At 44.8% G+C, this 24,640-nt stretch overlaps 1 protein-coding gene across 2 annotated transcripts in view; it reads right to left on the bottom strand.

Annotated features, from left to right (window-relative positions):
- The window catches only part of PDE1A (phosphodiesterase 1A), a 557,427-nt gene that overhangs the window by 339,982 nt on the left and 192,805 nt on the right, over positions 1–24,640 (bottom strand). The window contains exon 1 of one of the 2 annotated variants that reach the window (XM_063933326.1): positions 1–354. This exon is cut by the window's left edge and continues 226 nt beyond it. The exons of the other annotated variant lie outside the window; for it this stretch is intronic. The gene's annotated coding sequence lies outside the window, so the exon portion shown is untranslated. Of the gene's footprint in view, positions 355–24,640 lie in introns of those variants that run through there. 2 annotated transcript variants of the gene reach the window in all.

Genomic DNA, 24,640 nt, shown 5'->3' with positions numbered 1-24,640 from the left:
GCTGAGCGAAAAAAATCCATTGAGGCCAAATAAGTCTGCAGACAACTTAACAGAGCAAACTGTACAAAAGCATATGTTTAAAAGTTGACTGAGAAAGAAGGGCCACACTCACAGACTACTAAAGTCTGCAAGGGAAAATGAAACCCAGCCAACAGCATTTGAAGCTTGCATAAAAAAAAAAAAAAAATTGTTCAGCAATTTCTCATGCTGCAGCCCTGAGAATAGGTCCTGCTCCTCTCCTTAAACATAGGGGCACTCGGCTGTGTCTTGGCCACTGCTGGAAGTCTAACTTATTTTTCTTCAAAATAAAAGTTGTAAAGCGGTCTCTGAGTTTTCCATGTAAATGTCTTCACAAAGTTTGCGCAGTTATAAGAACTGTACACAAATTAATGAAGACAGATAGATGCAGTCTGTGTGGTTGGCTGCGGTTCAAGAGATTATAATTACTTTACAATCTGGCTTTTATTCACTCCTGGATGATGTGTAGATATAGGCCGCCCTGGAAGTGAAGGAGTTACTCTGTATGGCTGGCGCTTTCAGCCCAGTAGGGTGTTCCAGACCATTACAGGACACAGTATTTAGAAAACATTTAAGTTACACAACTTAGTAATGTTATATAACGACAACATGGATTTGTGAGTATGTTAAGAACTAAGACACAAATGTATGTCTTAATGTGCCGTAATCCTCAGAGGCAAAAATAAATGTTTTGGCCACTGTTCATAGTTGCAAAGTTGAGTAATGTATGTAATTTTAAATAATTCTTTTGGTGATCTCTTTGAAACCAGATCCATTCTGGAAACTGTTAAAGGGACACTAAACTTTTCTTTCTTAATGTTATGTTACGTGCAGGGAAAGTAAATGGAAAAACACTGTTTTCTACTCTCTACTTACAGAACTTTCTGTGAGAATGCATTTGTTTTCCCATTGCAGATGACTAAGAGTAGTCCTCATACTGGACCTTCAACTCCTCCACTGTCTACTTCATTTCCAACCTTCTCCCCTCCCAATAGTTGCCTGATAAATATGGCCATACACTGCACAATGGGGGTAATTCAGACCTGATCGCTGCTGTGAGTTTTCGCTCAGCAGCGATCGGGTCTGAACTGCGCATGCGTATGCACCGCAATGCGCAAACACGAGGCCCCCCCAGCAACGGGTAACGCTGGACAGCAACGAGAAGAACGAAGAAAACGATCGCACCGGCGATCGCAAGAAGATTGACAGGAAGAGGCCGTTTGTGGGTGTCACATTACCGTTTCCAGGGAGTGTCCGGAAAAACGCAGGCATGTCCAGCCGTTTGAAGGGAGGGTTCCTGACGTTAGCTCCTGGCCGGATCATCGCACTGGAAGAGTTTGTGCAGCTCTCTGCACATGCGATCGCACACCTGCACAGCGACTACCCCCTCCCCCTGTAGGCGGCGACTACCTGATCGCAGGAATGCAAAAAATGCACCCTAGTGATCAGGTCTGAATCACCCCCCATAATTGGGCAAACCAGGCAACCAAATGGCTGCATCATTATTAATCAATGTATGGACCTGAATGGTGATTGTTCACAGCCTAAAAATGGCAGAAAATTGGTCTCATTAGTGGTTTCCTAACCGGGTGCCTGTAGGACACTTGCCGGGGTGCCACAGGTTGATGGTCCAGGACCAACTCACCTTTATTTATGGTTAATACAAAAAAAAACCCCAGTGCTGGTGGCTGCCAGCAGTTTCGCTGAGAGGGGTTAGAGCGGGTACTCTTTATCCAGGCCCGGGCATGTTGGAGGGGCTCGGCGGGGACCCGGGTACCACTGACCCTCCCATCTCCGACGCAGACAGCGGACAGAGAGGGAGAGAGGACTGACTGCTGATGCTTCAGGGCTAGGGAGAGCGGCAGCAGCAACAGTCAGCCTCTCTGCTATGTGATGTGCGGTCGGGAGGCGATCGTATCTGCCCCTGCTGCCCACCAAATCTTACATAGGCACCCCCGCGCGACTAAATATAAAGAATATTTTTTATTATTTTGTAAAGAGGGGGCCTGGCCAAAACGACCCCATTGGCCATGCCCCCTCTCATTACCGGGGCACAGAAGAGCTGTCGGCGCCTCTGGCTGCCAGTCATAAAATATATGGACAAACTGAAGTGCAACCCTCTGCACCACCACATAACTGACCCTAGGGATGATAGGTAAGCACAATTTACTTAACGTAAGAATTGTTGCTACATTTCTCAAAAAATAAACTTTTGGCCTAATGGTGCCATGAAAAAAATGAGGGTCCTGTGATTCAAAAAGTTTAGAAACCACTGGTCTAGATTGTTTGGTTTGGTCATCAAACTGGTCTGATCCATCCAACCTTCGTTCAGCCAACTTCATACTGTAGCGGAGCTTGCCTCCATATATAGTGCAGCGTATGGGTGAGCTCCGCCTCCAACCATTGGGCCATCTCTAGTCCCCTCATCCATGGCGGGTCTTGGACTCCAGGTCGACAGCAAAAAGGTCGACACACCTTAGGTCGATGCCAATTGGTCGACACACCTTAGGTCGACATGGACAAAAGGTCGACAGGAACAAGGTCGACATGGAAACAGGTCGACATGAATTTTTTATGTTTTTTTGTGTAATTTTCTTCGTAGAGTGACCGGGAACCCCAATTAGTGCACCGCGTCCCCTCGCATGGCTCGCTTTGCTCGCCATGATTCGGGCAGGGTGCCTTTGCTCCGCTTCGCTCGGCACAGATTACCATTCCAATCATAGTCCACGTGGATCGTTAAGTATGAAAAGGTTCCAAAAAAGAAAGAAATTGTGAAAAATGCATGTCGACCATTTTCCATGTCGACCTTGTGACCATGTCGACCTTTTGTCCATGTCGACCTAAGGTGTGTCGACCAATTGGCATCGACCTAAGGTGTGTCGACCTTTTTGTTGTCGACCTGGAGTCCGGCTACCTCCATGGCAACTGCGCTATAGTGCAGCAAGTTCGTGGCCAGCTTAAGAGCATGATGTACTATCTCCAGTATAGTAAAGGAATGGGACAGTCACAGGTGGGTGGGAGTGTGTGGAGATTTTACCATACACATAGGGTTTTACCAAATTAATTCATTTCAGAGCTGACCGATTCAATCAGTTGCCGATACCCCGCCGGCTAAGCTCCAGAGGGTGCACTTTCCCTCCCATAATCAGCAGCTGCAAGGAAAAGTCTGCGTCAAAATGCACCATTTAGGATTCAATGTGCAGCGAAACCCATAGATTCCAGAATTATACACAGAATCTGTGGTTTATGCGGCATAAGAAGAAAAATACGTATTGAGATGTCATCCAGAATAACAGTTGTTCTTCAAATTCACTGTTTAGTTTCTTCTTTCGCAATAATCACTGACACAGATTGTACAAAAATAAGTTTTATACAATTTGTTTTAGCAATATTATTTTTAAGACTCCTTAGGTAAGTCATATGGGAAAGATTTAAAAATAAGGTAACATTTACATTAGCTACTGTAATTTGAGAGCAATGATATAATCTTCATTTGTAAATGCCTAAAAAAACTAGGTTTGTGAAAGTAACACTTAGGACTTACAGAATTTATAGAACATGTCCAACAGTCAACTCAAAATTCCAGTTAAAGCAAAACTGTATTGTTCAAAAAGAACAAATTGTTAATTTAATGCTAAAATAAGGAAATATGGGACCTGGCAAATGTAAGTCTTAGTGGCTATCTAACTAAATCTTAAGTCCTTTTCTTGATATACAATAGCCAGTACAATAAGGGTAATATATCTAAGTAAAATATACATGCCAAATGTATCATTGTGAAAGAAATTGACATTGGGCCTAATTCAGACCTGATCACTAGGCAGCGATTTTTGCACTGCTGCGATCAGATAGTCACCGCCTACAGGGGAGTGTATTTTAGCTGTGCAAGTGTGCGAACGCATGTGTAGCAGAGCTGTACAAACAGATTTTGCGCAGTCTCTACGCAGCCCAGGACTTACTCAGCCACTGCGATCACATCAGCCTGTCCGGGACCGGAATTGACGCCAGACACCCGCCCTGCAAACGCTTGGACACACCTGCGTTTTTCCAACCACTCCCTGAAAACGGTCAGTTGACACCCACAAATGCCTTCTTCCTGTCAATCTCCTTGCGAACGCCCATGCGAATGGATTCTTCACAGAAACCCATCGCTGAGCAGTGATTTGCTTTGTACCCTTGCTACGCGCATGTGCATTGCAGTGCATACGCATGCGCATTTAGACCGCCTGCTGTATGAAAATGCAGCCTAGCGATCAGGTCTGAATTACCCCCATTGTACCAGAGAAATAAAATAGGACATTCACCATAGGAGAGTAATAGGAACACAGCCAGCATTGAACAATTTAAAAACACAACATTTTTCTATAAAAGGTTATTATGTATGTCAGGAACATGGAGACTGCATTAAAAAAACAAAACAAAAAAAAACCAGGCATTTTAAAAAATAAAGTTTCTTAAGTTTTGCAAGCTTTGATGTAACAAATGGTGAAATTATTAAAAACATACACAGTCTCATTAGGAAGGTAATTCAGACCTGATCACTAGGGTGCGCTTTTTGCATCCATGCGATCAGGTAGTCGCCGCCTACAGGGGGAGGGTATGGAGTTTGTGCAGGTGTGCGATCGCATTTGTAGCAGAACTTTCAGTTTGTACAGTTTCTGCTCAGCCCACGACTTACTCATCCGATTCGATGATCGGGGCAGGATGTGATGTCAGAATCCCTCCCTCCAAACGCCTGGTCCCTCCTGCGTTTTCCCAGACACTCCTTGAAAATGGTCAGTTGCCACCCATAAACGTCCTCTTCCTGTCAATCTCCTTGCGATCGCCCGTGCGTTTGGAAATTTCGCACCATCCCGTCACTGATCGGCGATCCCCGTTGCTGCGGTCCATCGCGCCTGCCCATTGCAGTGCATAAGCATGCGCAGTTCAGATATGATCACAGGTTGTGAGAAAACGCAGCCTAGTGATCAGGTCTGAATTATCAAGCCTTGGAGAGTGATAAGTTGCACGGTGATAAAATACCAACCAATCAGCTCCTAACTGTAAATTTTCAAACACAGTCTGTAACATGACAGTTAGGAGCTGGTTGGTTGCTACTTTATCACTGTGCAATTTTTCACTCTCCAAGGCTTGATAAATCTGGGCCTTTGAGTTTGAAGCATCTGGAGCCCTGAAAGTAATAATACAAATTTTGGTGCCAAAAAGGCATTTTTTCATGTGGGTCTTGACTTGCATGTAAGACAAGTTACTGTATATTCAATACAGCGGCATCCCTGCATTAGGCTTATATATGTGTATTCTTGTCCCCCACGAAAGTGTAGACAAATAGTGGGGCAGATGTATTAACCTGGAGAAGGAATAAGGAAGTGATAAACCAGTGATAAGTGCAAGGTGATAAACGTGCCAGCCGATCAGCTCCAATATGCAAATTGATAGTTAGGAGCTGACTGGGTGGTGCGTTTATCACCTTGCACTTATCACTGGTTTATCACTTCCTTATGCCTTCTCCAGGTTAAGACATCTGCCCCAGTGTTAGAAGAAAATAGTAAATTTGCATGCCGCAACTCAAGTGAAAAGAAATCTGAATAGACACCTATGAATTGATATAACATAGCCGCAATGCTAATGAATGAAGTACTGTAAGCTGGAAGAGGCAATAAACAAGCCCATCAGTGGCAGGTGTTATTTTTACGGTATACGTTCAGGATCCCGGCCGAAATTCCAATGCTGGAATCCCGAGAGCCGTCACAACACTAACACCGGAATCCCGACCAGGTCAGCATCCCAACGCCGGGATCCCAACAGCTGGGATCCTGAAGGTAAGTATAGATGGAAAATTTAGGATTTGGCTGTAGTTGGGGGGACCACGTGAGGGGTTTACTGTTAGGCTGCGAGGGTGGGGGGGTTAGGGTTAGGCTGCGGGGACGGGAGGGTTAGGGTTAGACTGCGGAAGGGGAGGGTTAGGATTGGCCACTACAGAGAGAGGTTAGGGTTAGGCTGCGGTAAGGTATGGTTAGGGTTAGGGGGGTAGGGATGGGTATAATACTATTACTTACCTCACCCTGTTGTAATCGTTAACATCTGAATACCAACATCACTATTCTGACCTCCGGCATTCCATCTGCCGGGATCGCATACTGATCCCATTTTCACACCAGGCCTCCAGTAATCACATAAGATGGCTTCCTAATTCTCATTATGTTTGCAACAGTAATAAGTACACACCCTTTCTTTATTTAAATTGCACTTTAAGTACCACACACTGTGCCTACTCTCCCAACTTCAGGGGCTGCAGGAGCCAACTCTGTGTGGGCATGAGCACCACCAATATTTGTGTTGCCACTAGTCCTGGCTTTGCATGGCTTATTTGTGGGGTCAATGGGCAGCCCCAATCATTTTAAAAGTTGCCTGCTATGCATTGTCAAAGTCGAAAAATATCCTGATGCATATGCCTTGTACTAACCCCTCATGCACATGCCCGCTGCGCGTGCACACACTCTGCCGTGCGTGCACATATCCGCAATTTGCGTAAAGATCGCTCCGGCGATCACGCGCGTGGTATGCGCATTTACGGTAGAGTTTGTAAGCGTCTAGCGTGCGACTCGATCGTAGCATATTTAACCCATATAGTGTGTTTTGTAGTAAATATCCCCCTAGACAATGTCAGCAAGTATGTTTAGTTTAAACTGTTCCTGGACAGAGAGATTCCTCTTTACATGATAGGAAGGGTCAGACAAAGGTTGAAAGGTGGTGTCTAGTATCCAGCTGTAGGGTATTTTAAGAGTAACATTCCGATGCTAGTTAGGAAAGGATCGCTCGCTCCTGCGTATAGTTATGTACAAATGTAGTTTATGAACATTAACTGTATTTGCTGTAAATTACACATGCGGCGGGAATCCTGAGGGTACCTCCCACCAGAGCAGTTGGGGAAAGACACAGCCCACCTGTTCAAATCCACCTATGACCTTTGCTATAATGCGGAGACACATTCCTGTGTCCAATGAACAATGAGATACAAGGTACCATTGTATTGTGAATGTATGTTGTGCTATATAAAGACCACCATTGCCTGGCCAGCCTCACTCTCTCTGAAGGCTTTCTCCCTGAATGCTGAGGACTGGATCCAGGTCGCGCATGCGAATCATCCCCACGTATGTATTATTCTCTGTAGCCATTTTGTTCGCCATTTATGTTCTCATTTGTTCGCTCTTGTTTGCAATTATTCGCCATTGTTCACATTATTTTCTGTTATTCTGTTTAGATTTCTATGTTAGTTTGTAGTGTATAACTTGTATTGTGTTTCCCTTTTTCTCTTAATAATCCACGGCAGTGTTAGAGCTGCTGCGGTTATAACCAAATTCAGTGTTGTGTATTCACTTTCCTGCAAAGGGCTTTCTTAGCGTCTTAATCGCTCAAACAAGCATACACTTAGTTAAGGTTTTTAAGCATTATATCATTACAGTATTTGACTACTAAGGTTTAGAGTATAAGTATATTCTTACTGTGTTTTATCAACAAGGTTTACTGTATATCATTCTGTGAGCGTCTGCTCCGCTCGTGTCTCACTCTCACGGCGCAGCGTCTGCTGCGCTAAGTGCGTACCCCTACGGCACTCAGTGCGCAAATAGCGTACTCAGTCCGTAACAGTGTATAGCTTTATGTTTAAAGATAATAATTGACATTATCAATTGAGGGCTCGTCCGGTTCTCATCATATCCGCAGCCTAGCAGGACAAGGCAGACTTTTATCTATCAGCAAAGGTCGGGAAGGTAGTATCCCGTTAGCCATTTTGTGGTCGGGGATACACTGGTGCTGATTAGATAAGCGTCTGCTCTGCTTGGTTTGAAGGGATGCTGGTGGGATCCGGAAGGTAAGAACGTAAAGCTATTTTTAAAGTCTGTGAATTTCTGAATACAAGCATACAACTGTACTCTGCATATCTGATTATATTGTTGCAAAAACAAGGTTCAAATGAGTCATATTGTGTTTGATTCAGATTGGATTGCTTATCTGTTTAAGTAGGTTTAAAAGTATATTTAAAAGTTGCTGCAAAAGCCTTGATATAGTGTTGTTGTTTTTTTTAAACTCAGGCCTAAAATAACTTCAGGGGCTTGCATGGTGATTTTTTTTGTGACAAAGGAAGCCGCATGGTCTGTCCTCCATTTTGTGTAACTCTCATGGATGTGGAAGGGGGAGGAGCAGCAGCCATTTTGGGAAGGTCATTTTTTTCTAAATGGCTGATTTTCAGTCTGCTCAGGAATAATCAGCCGTCCTTGGTCAAAAAGAAATCACCATTTATGAGTTACCAATGCATTTATTTAACCCATGCCATAGTCAATTACAAATAGATTCAGATGGGGCTTAATAAAAGTTAATAGTAAGATGAATACGTGATGTAAGAAGCACATACAGATAAACAAAGTTTTTTTTTCTTTACCTCTAGGATTCAGTTAAACTCTGCTTGTTGTAAGAAAGCCATTGAAATGCAAATTAACCTGTGCAACTGCTTTTTCCTGGCAGTGAAAAACCACCTTCACAGACAGTCAAAAGCACATTCATATGCAAATTAGAAGCACTTAATGAGTAAATGAGTCTCAGGAGACCAGTGAATAGTACATAGATATAATATTATAATTATGTGTGTGTGTTTATATCAATGTATGTTCTGCAAGATAGCTATCCAATATGAATCATACTATTGGAAGCATTGATTACTAGATTCATTCAGACCTGTATTTTGTGTATTTTGCATATCTACCCGCTTGTTTGCCATTAGCATTGATTACGTGCTGAGAAATTTGTTGCTATGTAGTTAAAAGTAAAGAGTAATATTTAAGGGAGTAAGTGTAAAACACACACGCAGCCTGACCCAGTTATAAAGGTTTATACAGGAGATACTGTGCGGTGCTTGGTAAGCGATTATAGTTGAATATCGTTTACATTTATAGAAGCGTGTTATTTGTATTGCTGCGGACGTATCCGGCCTTTGTATACGTGTCTCGGACCACGTGCGAGATTGCGTACGCAACGCAAAGGCCTACACACATGGCGTATATTACGCAACGTGCGTATGGATGCGCCCACTAAATACAAATCACACGATAGCATTGTTTTAGTTTAGGCGATACGGTAGCCACGCGATAATAGCACAAATTGATCAGTATCCAATATTTAGTTTAAAAACACTTTTTTTCTGTATTACCTCTGGGGGAAGCTATCAGTTAACAGGAAATTATTTTTCTGATCAGAAAACTATAGAATGATAGTGTGGGCTGAAAAAGGTATGAGTGTATTGAACCCCGCTTGGTGGTCTTGGTGGTCTTGGTGAGCTTGGTGAATCTTGGTGAAGCTTGGTGAAGCACGGTCTAGGTGAAAACGTGCGAGCACGGTCCAGGTGTACACGTGCGACGGAGTGTGATAAAAGTTTTCGTGGTATTACGCTCCGGCTGTTGTGGAGCACAGTAGGGAGACTCCAATGATCCTACCATTTATAGATAACAAGTGTCTATAAGTGGTACGATTGGGCCGCACGGTTGTATGTGTAAACAATTGACGCAACATGATATGAGGTTGCATATTCGTGCGTAAATCTTATCCTCATACGCGTTGTAGTGAGCACATGCAAGCGTGATTTGTGTAAAATAGAGGTAGGGCCTGCAACGGCTACACGAGTCTGCTAGAAGGCGGACCGGGGATACCCGGAGCAGAAGAAGTTCAGTGGAAGAGCTTTAAGGATTTCCACCGTAGACTACTGTGTTTGGTGCATTTTAGGAAGTTTTTCTGTGTTAAAAAGGTCCACAATGGAAGCCAAGTGCACAGCACAGGGACGTTTAGCAGTCAGGGTTCAGACTGCAGAGTTCAGACCCCGGGGGTCTGCCCAGTTAGTAATGTGGGGGAAGTATGGTCCCCACACTGAGACCTTTTGTGATGAATGGACACGAATGACTGTGGGGGATAAAGCACCATTTCCTGGGATAGGTAGTTTTGACTCAGAGGTATTGCATAATCTAAGGCTTGGGATCTGTCTCATAAAATCCCAAAAACAGAGGATCAGACACACAAACTGTTTACATTTATGGCAACGAGAGAGTGATATACAGAGGGAATTAGCTTACACAGCTGGTTCCAACCCTAGCAGGAAACTGATGGCAACTGGAGAGACAATGGCTACACAGAATGGCATACTGGGATATGATGATAATAGTGCACTCAATAAATGTATTAATGACAATAAGAGTAAACGTAATAAATGTGTTAATGACGATAGGAGTAAAACTGATAAATGTACAAATTCTAACCCGTGCAAGTTGCACCCAATGTTAAACTTCCCTCAGGATTACAAGCAAGAAAGTGAGCCCAGCACGATGTCGGCACTTTCTCCAGCAGCCACCATACAAGACACCCAGGTGGGCACGGCCCAATCGGTAAAGGCAGTAGTAAAGCCCCCTAACGGAGGGTCAGGTGAGGTCGTGTCCACAGGTAAGTACGGTATTGTACATTATGCACAGACAATTGCACCTCACATTGTAGAGTCAACACAAGATGATGTAGTTGAACTTAATCCTGTCAGGGTGATTGCAGTCCCAAATGGAAAGACTGACGCACAGGGAGTCACTCCCGTCAAGGACATTGCTATGCATTGTCCCTGGTCCCGGACAGAATTGAGGACAATTATGTCTGAATTTCCCGATCCCAGGAGAGATTTAGCCGCATGTCAAAGGTTTATTAAAGAACTAGGTAACGCCGCCGAACCCTATAATAAAGATTGGCGGACATTGCTGAGGGTATGTCTACCCTCCAATATTGACCCTGCAAAATTCATCACTGATTGTAAGTTAGACGCAGAAGTACCTCTCACTGAGGAATACAATCAGGAGAATGTTAAACGGATCAACCTGCAATTAGGAGTATATTTCCCAACTGTTGTCAAGTGGAACAAAATTTTCTCCATTAGACAAAAAGAAGGTGAAACTGCTTCTGATTATTTTCATCGAGCATTAGAGGAAATGGCTAGATACACTGGGATCGCGGACATTGAAGAAAGTGTACATCATAGAGAGGTAGCGGTGTCCGTATTAATGGAAGGTTTAAAAGAAGTGTTGAGAACAAGGGTACAGACCACTCAACCTAACTGGAGAGGTATCTCGGTGGCTGCATTAAGAGAGTCCGCTATCGAACATGACCATAATATCCAAAGAACCAGGGAAGCACAGGGAGAGCGGTTGATGGTGATGAGCATCCAAGCACTAGAAGAGGCATCAAATCGACCAAAACCCCCAGCCCCTGGCACATGGAGGAAGCCAAGGGTTTGTTATCTGTGTAAAAGGGAAGGGCATTATGCCAGCAACTGTAACAGCACACATAAAGTCAGACCTCCTAGACAAGAACACGAGCAAAGTTATGACACACTGTATGACACACGTAATTGTAATCAGGGATCATATAGGAAAAATTTTGGGCCGCACCTATAGTCTGCAGCCAGTGAAGTTGATTGTTAGCCTTGATAGTAAGCCTGAGGTTACAGTTGGTGTAATTGGTAGGTCATTCCTTGTAGACACAAGGGCGGCCAGGTAAACTCTGTGATTTATCTTTAAATGTTTCCTCTTCATCTCTGACGTTCACCAGCAGAACTACAGCTCAAACGTCACATGTCTACTTGGTCTTTTCAAAGGTCTGCCCAACCCCAGTATATCTTACCAGCATCATTGTGCCTGGCCACGCACAGAGGGTGGAGAGTGGAAATACTGGTGGGGGAGACTGTGCAGAGATACCGATAGACATGTTGGTGTGACAGCCTGATGGTGAACGGAAATCTGACAATTTTTCTCTTTTTCTATTATTCTCTCTCTTTTTGTTCTTTCATGTTTTACGGATGGTATGTCACACAACAGTTAAACAAATGGTAATGCAAGATTTATGCTTCTTACAGAAAGGTTGCTGATTCGGAAAGAATATCGTATCACTGAAGTGTTCGTTTTGGGAAGACTGAGAGGCAGCACTGTTGAGACGGCATCTGAGCAAGAAGAACAACAAGACTAGAGGACAATTATCGTAACAATTTTCTTTCCCTCCTAAGTATTTTCTCTACCCCCATTACCACTCTTTCTTTCTCCTCCTGCAAGATGGACTTGCCCCAAGAGACTGCTTTCCGTGCTTTCCTGTTGACCCTGTTGTTGACCAGAGCAGTCTGTTTCGGTGAGAGTACCAGAGAGGTCGAGAAAGGATCTGGAATGGGTTCTGATGACAAGGATGGATTCGTAGAATTCCAAGAGCAACACAATCACCGAGCAAAGGCGAGTATCAGAAAACGATCTTGTAGTCATGACACTAAGAGACATTGCGAAGGATTGTTAGCTGAAGAGAATTGTATCTGTAGGAATTGTGAAAACATAGTTGAGGACGGGTGCATCCAGAGATGTCAGTCCAACCTTAATATCAACATGGACCGTCATCCATTGAGTGACTATCACTCATTAGTGGGTAAGGTTTTAAACCAAACTGAATGCTGGGTGTTCTCACAAGTACCTCAAGGTCATAGAAAGTCAGGACTAGTGCCATACGCTTTAACGATAGATGAGGTACTTGAATTAAGGGGTGGGAGACCGGTGGACAAGAAATGTAATATTTCTAAGCCACCTAGTTTGAAGCTCCACCAATATCATGTGGATAGGTCCTTAGTATGTTTTAACATTTCCAATCCCCGAAAGCCGGGAAATTGGGAAATGACATGGAACAACCAAACCATGGCATTTTCACACAGAGCCGATAGAATGCCCATAGACTCAGAGCTTATACGCCAAATAGCCGATGGTGGGAGATATTTTCAGTATAGGTACACTCTAGGAAGTAGGACCATGCGAGTTGGAGAAGTATCACCAGGATACTGTGCGCATATCATACAGCCTGATACGTGCACTAGACAAATGAGAGAGTTAGGGATAGGATTTTTCACCTGGAAGGTTTGTAATATGGTGATGTCATATTCTGTCCTATATGTCCTCCCCGATGATGCATATTTCATATGTGGGAGGAAGGCGTATAAGTGGCTTGCCCCAAACTCAGAGGGATTGTGTTACATTGGAAGAGTGTTGCCAGAAGTAATGACCATTACCCATGATAAAATTAAAGACGTTCACCGCAATGCTCAAGCTCCTTACACTCACACTCACTACGAACACATTGTTAAGAGACACCTTATAGATAGGACAGAGCATGCAGCCTCTGATTTGATCCACGAATCCACCGGGATTCAATTCCTACTCACGCAAGATATCACCCGTACCGCCAGAGGAGTTATAAATTTTAGGTATATAACTGCGCTAGCGAACCTGATAGACAATATCACCGAGATGTATGATGACACTTTCAGGTATACTGGGAGAGAATTGCAAGCTTACAAAACGGAACTGATCCAGCACAGGATGGTTCTCAATTACATCACAGCGGTGACAGGCGGGTATTGTGTCACCCTAGCAACTCAGTATGGTGTGAAGTGTTGTACATATATCACAAACAACACCGATGACCCAACCGAGGTCATAGATCAAAAGATGGACGATATCTTGCAATTGAAGTGGGAGTTCCGAAGGAGACACAACCTTACCCTTACTTCTGTGAGTAATGAACTGACCGGCTGGGTTTCATGGTTGAACCCACGCAATTGGTTCTCAGGTTTAGGAGAATGAGCGCAAAATGTTATCGTTAATGTAGGGAAATTTCTCTTATGTATCCTAGGAGTTGTCATAATGATTGGTTTGATATTTAGATGTGTTCGGATTTTTATGAATTGCAAGCGCAGTACCAAATTGATGAGTTTAAGGAGCGAGGGCATTGTTACAACAACTGGTTTAATTTATGACCCATCAATCGAGACAATGTTGTGATAAGATGTGATTCCACGGTCCGTTTCTTTCACCCGTTTCTCCTTTGTTTTTCTCCAAGGTAAAAAGACATCCACTCGGAAGAAGATTTTGATGCACATTTCTACAGACCATTGATGAACTTTTTCACAGACATTTGATGAACTTTTAGAGACTTTAACTTTCTATGGACACTTGAAAAACTTTGCTTGCCACTTACAGCAAAGATACAGCAACCCGGACATGACATCAACAAGACATCCATGGACAATTACACACATTACCATATGAATGCATTTATAACGCATGTTTCTTATCTTCATCTCTACAATCTTCAGGTAGTGACACACATAGTCGACAGGTAATATAGGTACATATATTAGCACTCACATATTTTCCCCCTTCATGTATCATCAACTAATGTACACCCCATTTGTTGGAACTAAAAGCCGAAAAGAGCTCGGTAGAGTTTGTTAGCCCACTTACAGACCCTTAATACGGGATAAGAAGGATTCAATGTATACTTCGCAATACCTCAAAGCTTGAACGGCACGATGATACATGACCCCTCAGACATGAATTTCATACATACATGCTTTTACTATCCCACTAGGTCATACATTTCCCACCTTCTCCTCTCCTCCCTACACCCAATCATATATAGGTATTTCACGATAATATATATTTTTCTGCTTTAATTGTTTAGATAGTGGCAGTTATTGTTGACTGCCAAAGGGTGGACTGTCAAAGTCGAAAAATATCATGATGCATATGCCTTGTACTAACCCCTCATGCACATGCCCGCTGCGCGTGCACACACTCTGCCGTGCGTGCACATATCCGCAATTTGCGTAAAGATCGCTCCGGCGATCACGCGCGTGGTATGCGCATTTACGGTAGAGTTTGTAAGCGTCTAGCATGCGACTCGATCGTAGCATATTTAACCCATATAGTGTGTTTTGTAGTAAATATCCCCCTAGACAATGTCAGCAAGTATGTTTAGTTTAAACTGTTCCTGGACAGAGAGATTCCTCTTTACATGATAGGAAGGGTCAGACAAAGGTTGAAAGGTGGTGTCTAGTATCCAGCTGTAGGGTATTTTAAGAGTAACATTCCGATGTTAGTTAGGAAAGGATCGCTCGCTCCTGCGTATAGTTATGTACAAATGTAGTTTATGAACATTAACTGTATTTGCTGTAAATTACACATGCGGCGGGAATCCTGAGGATACCTCCCACCAGAGCAGTTGGGGAAAGACACAGCCCACCTGTTCAAATCCACCTATGACCTTTGCTATAATGTGGAGACACATTCCTGTGTCCAATGAACAATGAGATACAAGGTACCATTGTATTGTGAATGTATGTTGTGCTATATAAAGACCACCATTGCCTAACCAGCCTCACTTTCTCTGAAGGCTTTCTCCCTGAATGCTGAGGACTGGATCCAGGTTGCGCATGCGAATCATCCCCACGTATGTATTATTCTCTGTAGCCATTTTGTTCGCCATTTATGTTCTCATTTGTTCGCTCTTGTTTGCAATTATTCGCCATTGTTCACATTATTTTCTGTTATTCTGTTTAGATTTCTATGTGAGTTTGTAGTGTATAACTTGTATTGTGTTTCCCTTTTTCTCTTAATAATCCACGGCAGTGTTAGAGCTGCTGCGGTTATAACCAAATTCAGTGTTGTGTATTCACTTTCCTGCAAAGGGCTTTCTTAGCGTCTTAATCGCTCAAACAAGCATACACATTGTTAAGGTTTTTAAGCGTTACATCATTACAGTATTTGACTACTAAGGTTTAGAGTATAAGTATATTCTTACTGTGTTTTATCAACAAGGTTTACTGTATATCATTCTGTGAGCGTTTGCGCCACTCGTGTCTCACTCTCACCGCGCAGCGTCTGCTACGCTAAGTGCGTACCTCTACGGCACTCAGTGCGCAAATAGTGTACTCAGTCCGTAATAGTGTATAGCTTTATGTTTAAAGATAATAATTGACATTATCAGCATGTACACAAAAACACACATTTTCGTACACGTGCATGTGATGTTAGTGTATTAGAATGCTTAATATTTGTAGACACTCCCTTACTAACATGTGTAAGCCTGAATCTTCAGTGATGGTCCCTAGGACCAGGGGGATGCTGGGAAGTGGATGGTCCAGTGTGCAGTGTGTCTGGTTTGGTGATGGAATAAACAGCACAGCAGTGAACTCACATGTCTCTGTATCCTTATGACTGGATTTACAAACATATGAACAAAACATGGTGTCAGAAGAAGTGTAACTTGGACTGCTAGTGCTAGTGTGAAAGAATCTTGCAGAAGTCTGTAAGGCTGTGATACTCTGTGTCTGCAAAGCCTGCCGTGTGCTCCTCTCTACAAACAGTGAGTAACCATGGATAAACTAGCTCCTCCAACCGGCATGCTGATGTCTGGTAACTTGTCTGAAAACTGGAAAAGATTTAAGCAAAGGTTTAATATATATCTTGCTGCATGTGGAGCTGATACAGAGGCTGACAAAACAAAGGCATCCATTTTCCTCCATGTGATAGGAGAGGATGTGCTGGACATTTATAATAGTTTTCAGTTTGATGAGGGGCAGAATATGGTGCTATCTTCTATAATGCAAAAGTTTGAAGATTACTTTGTGGCAAGGAAAAATGTGACATATGAAAGATATAAGTTTTTCACATGTGATCAGAAGTCTGTAAATGGATTTGATCAGTATGTTACAGAGCTGCAATCACTCAGTAAAACCTGTGAGTTTGGTGATTTAAAGGATTCACTGATTAGAGATTGTATTGTCTGTGGAATACCTGATAATGGACTCAGAGAGAGATTGCTGAGAGAGCAAGATCTAACACTAGATAACGCAGTGACTATGTGCAGATCTGCAGAAATAACTAGATTTCAAGACAAAAAGTTACACAAGGAAGTTGATGCTGCTGTCCATGTAGTGCAGAACACAGAGCCAAGCAAACCTCCATTCTCAAGAATGAAGCAGTCTAAGTCATAGTCTAATAAGGAAATGTGTAGTAGATGTGGAAATGCTCACAAAAATCCTCCTAAAATGTGCCCTGCTTATGGTAAAACCTGCATGAAATGTGGTAGACTTAATCATTTTGCCAAATGCTGTAAAATGAAAAGGGAAACAAGCAATGTGCATGCTGTTAAACAAACAGGAATTCTTTGTGGATTGCATTGAACTTTGCAGTGCAGATAAGAAAAACGAGTTTTATGGTAAGAACTTACCCTTGTTAAAACTCTTTCTGCGAGGTACACTGGGCTCCACAAGTCTGGACAATGGGGTGTAGAGTAGTATATTGATCAGAGGCACCAACAGGCTCAAAGCTTTGACTGTTCCCAGAATGCACAGCGCCGCCTCCTATATCACCCCACCTCCCAGCACAGGAGCTCAGTTTAGTTAACCAGCCCAATGCAGTAGCAGGAAAAGAGACGACAACGGTTAGTAGCAACATACACCACACTCTCACGACAAGAGAAGTGTCAGCGGCTAATGCAATATCAACCCAAAGAAGCTAAGTGCGTCAGGGTGGGCGCCTTGTGGAGCCCAGTGTACCTCGCAGAAAGAGTTTTAACAAGGGTAAGTTCTTACCATAAAACTTGTTTTCTGCTGCGGGGTACACTGGGCTCCACAAGTCTGGACAATGGGGATTTCCTAAAGCAGTTCCTTATGGGAGGGGACGCACTGTAGCGGGCACAAGAACCCGGCGTCCAAAGGAAGCATCCTGGGAAGCGGCAGTATTGAAGGCATAGAACCATATGAACGTGTTCACAGAGGACCACGTAGCTGCCTTGCACAATTGATCAAGGGTCGCACCACGTTGGGCCGCCCAAGAAGGTCCAACAGACCGAGTAGAATGGGCCGTAATGTGAGCAGCACATAAGCATGCAATCACTATTCTAATCCATCTGGCCGGGGTCTGCTTGTGAGCAGGCCAGCCACATTTGTGAAATCCAAACAAAACAAAGAGAGAATAAGATTTTCGAATAGAAGCAGTTCTCTTCACATAGATACAGAGAGCCCATACCACATCCAAAGACCGCTCTTTGGAAGGCAAATCAGTAGAGACAAAGGCTGGAACCACAATCTACTGGTCAAGGTGGAACGAAGAAACCACCTTAGGTAAATATCCGGGACGAGTCCTAAGAACTGCCCGGTCACGGTGAAAAATCAGATATGGGGAACTACAAGACAAGGCACCCAGATCCAACACTCTTCTAGCAGAGGCAATAGCCAGCAAGAACACCACCTTAAGGGAAAGCCACTTAAGGTCAGCTGAACCAAGAGGCTCAAATGGAGGCTCCTGCAACGCCTCCAAAACCACTGACAAGTCCCAAGGAGCCACAGGTGGGACATAGGGAGGTTGGAAATACAACACACCCTGAGTGAAAGTATGAACATCAGGTAAAGTCGCAATTTTTCTCTGAAACCACACGACAAGGCAGAAATATGAACCTTGAGGGAGGCCAGACGCAGGCCTAAGTCCTGCTGAAGAAAAGCCAAAAGCTTGGCTGTACTAAACTTGGAAGCGTCATAATTGTTAGATGCGCACCAAACAAAGTATGAATGCCAGACCCTATGGTAAATCCGAGCAGAAGCCGGTTTCCGGGCCCACAACATAGTTTTAATGACCTCTTCAGAAAACCCTTAGCCCTTAAGACGGAAGCTTCAAGAGCCACGCCGTCAAAGACAGCCGGGCTAGGTCCTGGTAGACACAGGGGCCCTGAACGAGGAGGTCTGGACGTTGTGGAAGTAGAATTGGACGCTCTGACAACAGGCCCTGTAGGTCTGAGAACCAATGCCGTCTGGGCCACGCCGGAGCTATGAGAAGCAGATTTCCTTTTTCTTGCTTGAACTTCCGAACTACCCTGGGCAGGAGTGACACCGAAGGGAACACGTACGGCAGCCGAAACCTCCACGGCACCACAAGCGCATCCACGAATGCTGCTTTAGGATCCCTTGTCCTTGCTCCGAAGACCGGAATCTTGTGATTGTGTCGAGACGCCATAAGATCCACATCTGGAAGACCCCACCTTTCCACGAGGAGTTGAAACACATCTGGATGGAGGCCCCACTCGCCGGCATGCACGTCCTGATGACTGAGAAAGTCCGCCTCCCAATTCAGGACTCCCGGAATGAATATTGCCGATATTGCCGGTAGATGGCGTTCTGCCCATTGTAGAATCCGTGAGGCTTCCTTCATTGCCAAACGGCCTCGAGTGCCGCCTTGATGATTTATGTAAGCCACTGTGGTGGCGTTGTCTGACTGTACTTGAACAGGACAGTTCTGAATTAAATGCTGGGCCAGGTTCAACGCATTGAAGACCGCCCGCAACTCCAGAATGTTGATTGAGAGGAGAGATTCCTCCTTGGTCCACCGACCCTGTAAGGAGTGCTGCTCCATCACCGTGCCCCAACCTCTTAAACTGGCATCTGTCGTCAACAGGACCCAGTTGGATATCCAGAAGGGACGGCCCCTGCACAATTGTTGGTCCTGGAGCCACCAGAGCAGCGACAGACGGACCTCCGGAGTCAATGAGATCATTTGAGACCTGATCCGGTGAGGCAGGCCGTCCCACTTGGCTAGAATCAGCCTCTGGATGGGGGCGAGAATGGAATTGAGCATACTCCACCATGTCGAATGCTGACGCCATGATGCCCAGCACCTGCATCGCTGAATGTATCGACACTTGCGGATGAGAAAGGAAGCAACAAATCCTGTCCTGAAGCTTCAGGACTTTCTCCTGAGACAATAACAACCTCTGATTGTGAGTGTTCAACAGCGCTCCCAGGTGCACCATGCTCTGAGCAGGGACCAGGGAGGATTCTTCCAGATGATGAGCCACCCTTGGGCTTGTAGAAACCGGATTGTCATATCCAGATGACACAGGAGAAGATCTGGGGAATTTACCAGGATTAACAAGTCGTCCAGATACGGCAGTATCCTGACCCCTTGACGGCGGAGTACCACCATCATCACCGCCTTAACTTTGGTAAAGACTCGCGGAGCCGTTGTTAAACCAAAAGGTTACGCCCGAAACTGGTAAAGGATGTTGCCAATAGCAAACCTCAGGTATTGTTGATTTGACACTCCTATAGGAATATGCAGGTAAGCATCCTGTATGTCCAGGGAGACCATGTAGTCCCCAGGTTCCAAGGCCAGAACTATAGAGCGAAGGGTTTCCATCCGGAACTTGGAAATCTTCATAAACCTGTTCAATGCCTTGAGGTTGAGAATGGACCGGGAGGACCCATTCGGTTTCGGGACTAGAAACAGCGGAGAATAGTACCCCCGGCCCCTCTGAGCAAGAGGCACCTGTACTACGACTCCTGTATCCAGGAAGGTCTGTACCACCGAGTGTAGAGTTTTTGCCTTTGTCCGGTCCAAAGGGACGTCTCTCTGGCAAAATCGATGAGGGGGTCGGTTTTTAAAGGCAATGGCGTAACCTCGAGTGACGACCTCCGTACCCAAGCATCTGAAGTGGTCTTCAACCATTCCTGGGTATACCCTAGAAGCCGGCCCCCCACCCTGGGATCCCCCAGGGGGAGGCCCGCCTCGTCATGCGGCAGGCTTATCGTCTTGGCAGCTGGCTGACGGGCAGCCCAGGCTCTTTTGGGCTTTGGCCTACCAGGTTTGGAAGTGTGGGCCTGCCTATGGTACACCTGACCTTTTGCTTTACCTGAAGGACGAAAGGGGCGAAAGGACATACCTTTAGCCTTCGACACAGAAGGCGCGGTATTAGGTAGACAGGCAGTTTTGGCAGTAGCCAAGTCAGCCACTATCTTATTTAAGTCCTCCCCAAACAGAATATCTCCCTTAAAAGGGAGTACCTCCAGGGTTTGTCTAGAGTCCAGATTCACAGACCAGGATCTCAGCCACAATATCCGGCGAGCCAGGACTGACGCAGTAGAGGCCTTGGCTGCCTAGATACCGGCATCAGAAGCCGCCTCTTTAATATAGCGAGAAGCTGGGACAATATATGACAAGCATTGTCTAGCATGGTCAGAGGAGTTTCAGCTTCTAACTCCAAGGCCCATGCTTCAATAGCCTCAGCAGCCCATGAAGCTGCAATAGTAGGCCTTTGTGCAGCACCCGTGAGGGTGTAAATCGCTTTTAGACAACCCTCCACACGAGACATGATGGTAGTGACAGGTAGAGCTAAGGAAACCACCATCCTAGCCACATGTGGGTCCACTGGAGGAGGTGTTTCCCAATTCTTAGACAGCTCTGGCGCGAGGGGATAGCGAGCCAGCATCTTATTTTGAGGCACAACTTCGTACCCGGGTTTTCCCAGGGTTCCTGACGTATATCCACTAGGTGATCAGAGTGCGGTAAAACCTGTTTAACCACCTTCTAACGCTTGAACCTGTCTGGTTTCTTAGGAGGCACGGATGGCTCGGGATCATCCGTAATCTGCAGAATTAACTTAATAGCCTCCACAAGGTCAGGAACATCCACATGTGAACTACCCTCCCCATCAGCCGTATCTGAGTCAGAACCTGTGGGGTTAGTGTAAGTGCCGTCCTCATCAGACGAGGTGTCAGTGACAGCAGTGGATTGTGAGGAGACGAGCGCTCGCTTAGAGGACCTCTTGGACTTAGGCGAGCGTTGGTCAGACTTTTTAGTAGTCAAGGACTGGTTCAACTTCTTTAATTGAGCAGATAAATCGTCCGCCCACGGCGGGTTAGCTGCAGGGACCACATACGGTTGTACCAGCATTGGGGGTCCCATAGGGGGTGTTATTTTATGAACTAGCGTATGCAGAAGCATGGAAAAAGCGGCCCACGGTGGGTCAGTATGTGCCTCCGTTGCCACAGTCCCACTGGGGGGCAAGGAGCCCCAGAACCAGAGCCCACAGCTGCTATAATCTCCTCATATGTGCCTGTGGCTTCAGCAACACCAGCAGTGTGTTCCGCCCCAGAACCGTTACCCTCAGAAGCAGACATGATATAACTTGCAGTGTGAGGTAACACAGTACAGTTATCAGCAGCACAATATCCCAAACCCCTGCGTAGTGTAGTCAGCACCAGCAGAGATAAAGGAGAGATATGGTGACGAAATCACAGAGAAAAATACGTAATACAGTATATCTTTGTGAAAATCCTATATTAGATTAAACTGACGCACCAAGCCCCCTCAGGTTATAGAATATAGGAATAGCAAGTTGAGTGAAACACACGAGATGGACAACACTCAGCTATCAATGCACACACAGAAGGTCACAGTTTGTACAATGCAGAGGTTATTTTACTGACAATAATACTGCACTGGACTAGCTTACACAGCTATATAACAGTAGATATAACAGTACACAGTAAGAACTGGATGTATATCACAGGGTAATTGTACTATAAAACCCTGACAAAGTGCACTCTTTCTTAACTAGCACTGACTAAAAAGGCAGGTAGAATACTTAAGTGTCATGTAAAGTCACAGCACTGACAACCAGGCGGCTTTACATAGGAGGATTTGCCCAAGCAGTCCCAGAAACAGTGAGCTGAGGAATAATGGCGCCGCATACACTGACTGGGAGTGAGTAAAAAAACCCAGATATGCAGCTCCAGAGCGGGAACATTTGCGGGAAATGGCGCCCTGGGGCTGGGGGAGGGGCTTCAGGTCTAAGCCTTATCCCCCTTGCTGGCAAAACCACCGGGTACTGTGGGCGATATTAAAATCGGTTTTAAGAGAAAACCTGACCTGCGCCCATGCCCTGGTGATCTAGTGGGATCGCCTGTATCCACAGTGTCCACCGCCAGCGTGCGCGGCCCGCCTCCCACTGACCGCGCCAGACCGCGATAAAGACCGGGTCCCGTGAGCGGGACCCACTTACCACCTCCCGAAGCGCGGCCACGCGATCCTGGAGAGCCCCAGCCGTGTGTGCCTAACGTGAAGTAAACCGGAGCCTCCGCTGTAGGTACCCAGCTACCAGGGCTTGGGAGTGTACAGCGCCGCTGGGGAGAGCTGTAGCTGCAGCAGAGAATGTCAGAAGACATTTACCCCTGCTACTGCCCTGAAGTCTTCACTTTTTCTTCAGAAAAAAAGCCTTTTTAGGGCTGCATGGAGCAGCCCCTCTGTTAAGTGCCTGCTTACTGCAGCACCAACTAACAAACTGAGCTTCTGTGCTGGGAGGTGGGGTGATATAGGAGGCGGCGCTGTGCATTCTGGGAGCAGTCAAAGCTTTGAGCCTGTTGGTGCCTTGGATCAAGAACCTACTCTACACCCCATTGTCCAGACTTGTGGAGCCCAGTGTACCCCGCAGCAGAAAGAATGGATTGTCCCTTTAACTGTGAATGAGATTGTCATTCCCTTTAAGCTTGATACTGGCGCGCAGGTGAATTTAATATCGTTTCAAGACTATAAGACTTTTAGAGTAAAACCTAAAATTCATCCAGCCAAAGTGAAAGTTACAGGGTACATTGGGGAGGAAATTCCTGTGAAAGGTACATGCTTAGTGACACTGAAATATAAGGGACAACAGTTTAAAACATATCTACTGATTGTGGATAAAAATGTGCAACCGATTCTAGGATTAAGTTCCTGCGAGAAACTAAGCTTGCTAAAGAAAGTTTTTATGGTGACATCACAAGTAGAAGATGACTGCAAATCGATGTTTACAGAATACAGAGACTTGTTTGAAGGTCTAGGTTGTTTGCCTGGAGAGCATAAAATAAATATAGACACGCAAGTTTCTTCAGTGATACACCCCTGTAGAAAAGTGCCATTTGCGCTGAGAGAAAAACTGAAACAAGAGTTAAATCGCAAGGAAGCCTTGGGTGTGATAGAGAAAGTTGATGAGCCTACTGAATGGGTAAGCTCCTTAGTAATTGTTGAAAAGAAAAATGGACAACTCAGAATATGTCTAGACCCCAGAGATTTAAACAAAGCTATTAAACGAGAACATTTTAAACTACCAACCAGAGATGAAATCATGTCGCAATTTGCGGGAGCAAAATGGTTCAGTAAATTGGACGCATCTTCAGGATTCTGGCAAATGAAGCTAGATGAGGCCAGCTCAAAGCTTTGTACATTTAATACACCAGAAGGTCGATACAGATTTCTTTGACTACCATATGGAATATTGTCTGCTCCAGAAGTATATCACAAAAAGATACACATGATTTTTGAACATATTCCAGGTGTTGAAACAATGATGGATGACATTATTATCTGGGTATCTACAAAGGAAGAACATGATTCTAGATTGAGACAAGTAATGGAACTTGTCAAGAAAGTGAATCTAAAGCTAAACAAGGGCAAATGTGAATTTGGCGTGAATACACTTACCTTTATGGGCGACGTGGTCTCGGATCAAGGTGTAAAACCAGACCCAAGGAAAATATAAGCCATAGTGAACATGGAACGTCCTAACAACAAAGACGACATCAGAAGATTCCTAGGAATGATTACTTACTTAAGAAAGTTTATTTCTCAACTCTCTGAACGAACAGCCTCTCTTAGATGGTTGTTGGACAAAGATAAAGAGTGGATGTGGTCACATGAACAAGAAGAAAGTTGGAAAAACTTGAAGCAGATCATTACAGAGCAACCAGTGCTAAAATTCTTTGATCCTGCGAAAAGAATAAGAATTTCAGCAGATGCTTCGCAATTTGGCTCAGTGCTGTTACAAGAACACGAGGATACATGGCAACCAGTAATCTATGCATCAAGAGCACTGACAAGTGCTGAAACAAGGTATGCTCAGATAGAAAAAGAACTTCTAGCGATCACATATG

This window comes from Pseudophryne corroboree, chromosome 7, assembly GCF_028390025.1.
Source record: "Pseudophryne corroboree isolate aPseCor3 chromosome 7, aPseCor3.hap2, whole genome shotgun sequence".
In the NCBI taxonomy this organism is placed as follows: domain Eukaryota; kingdom Metazoa; phylum Chordata; class Amphibia; order Anura; family Myobatrachidae; genus Pseudophryne; species Pseudophryne corroboree.
This window is presented reverse-complemented; position numbering and strand designations above follow the sequence as displayed.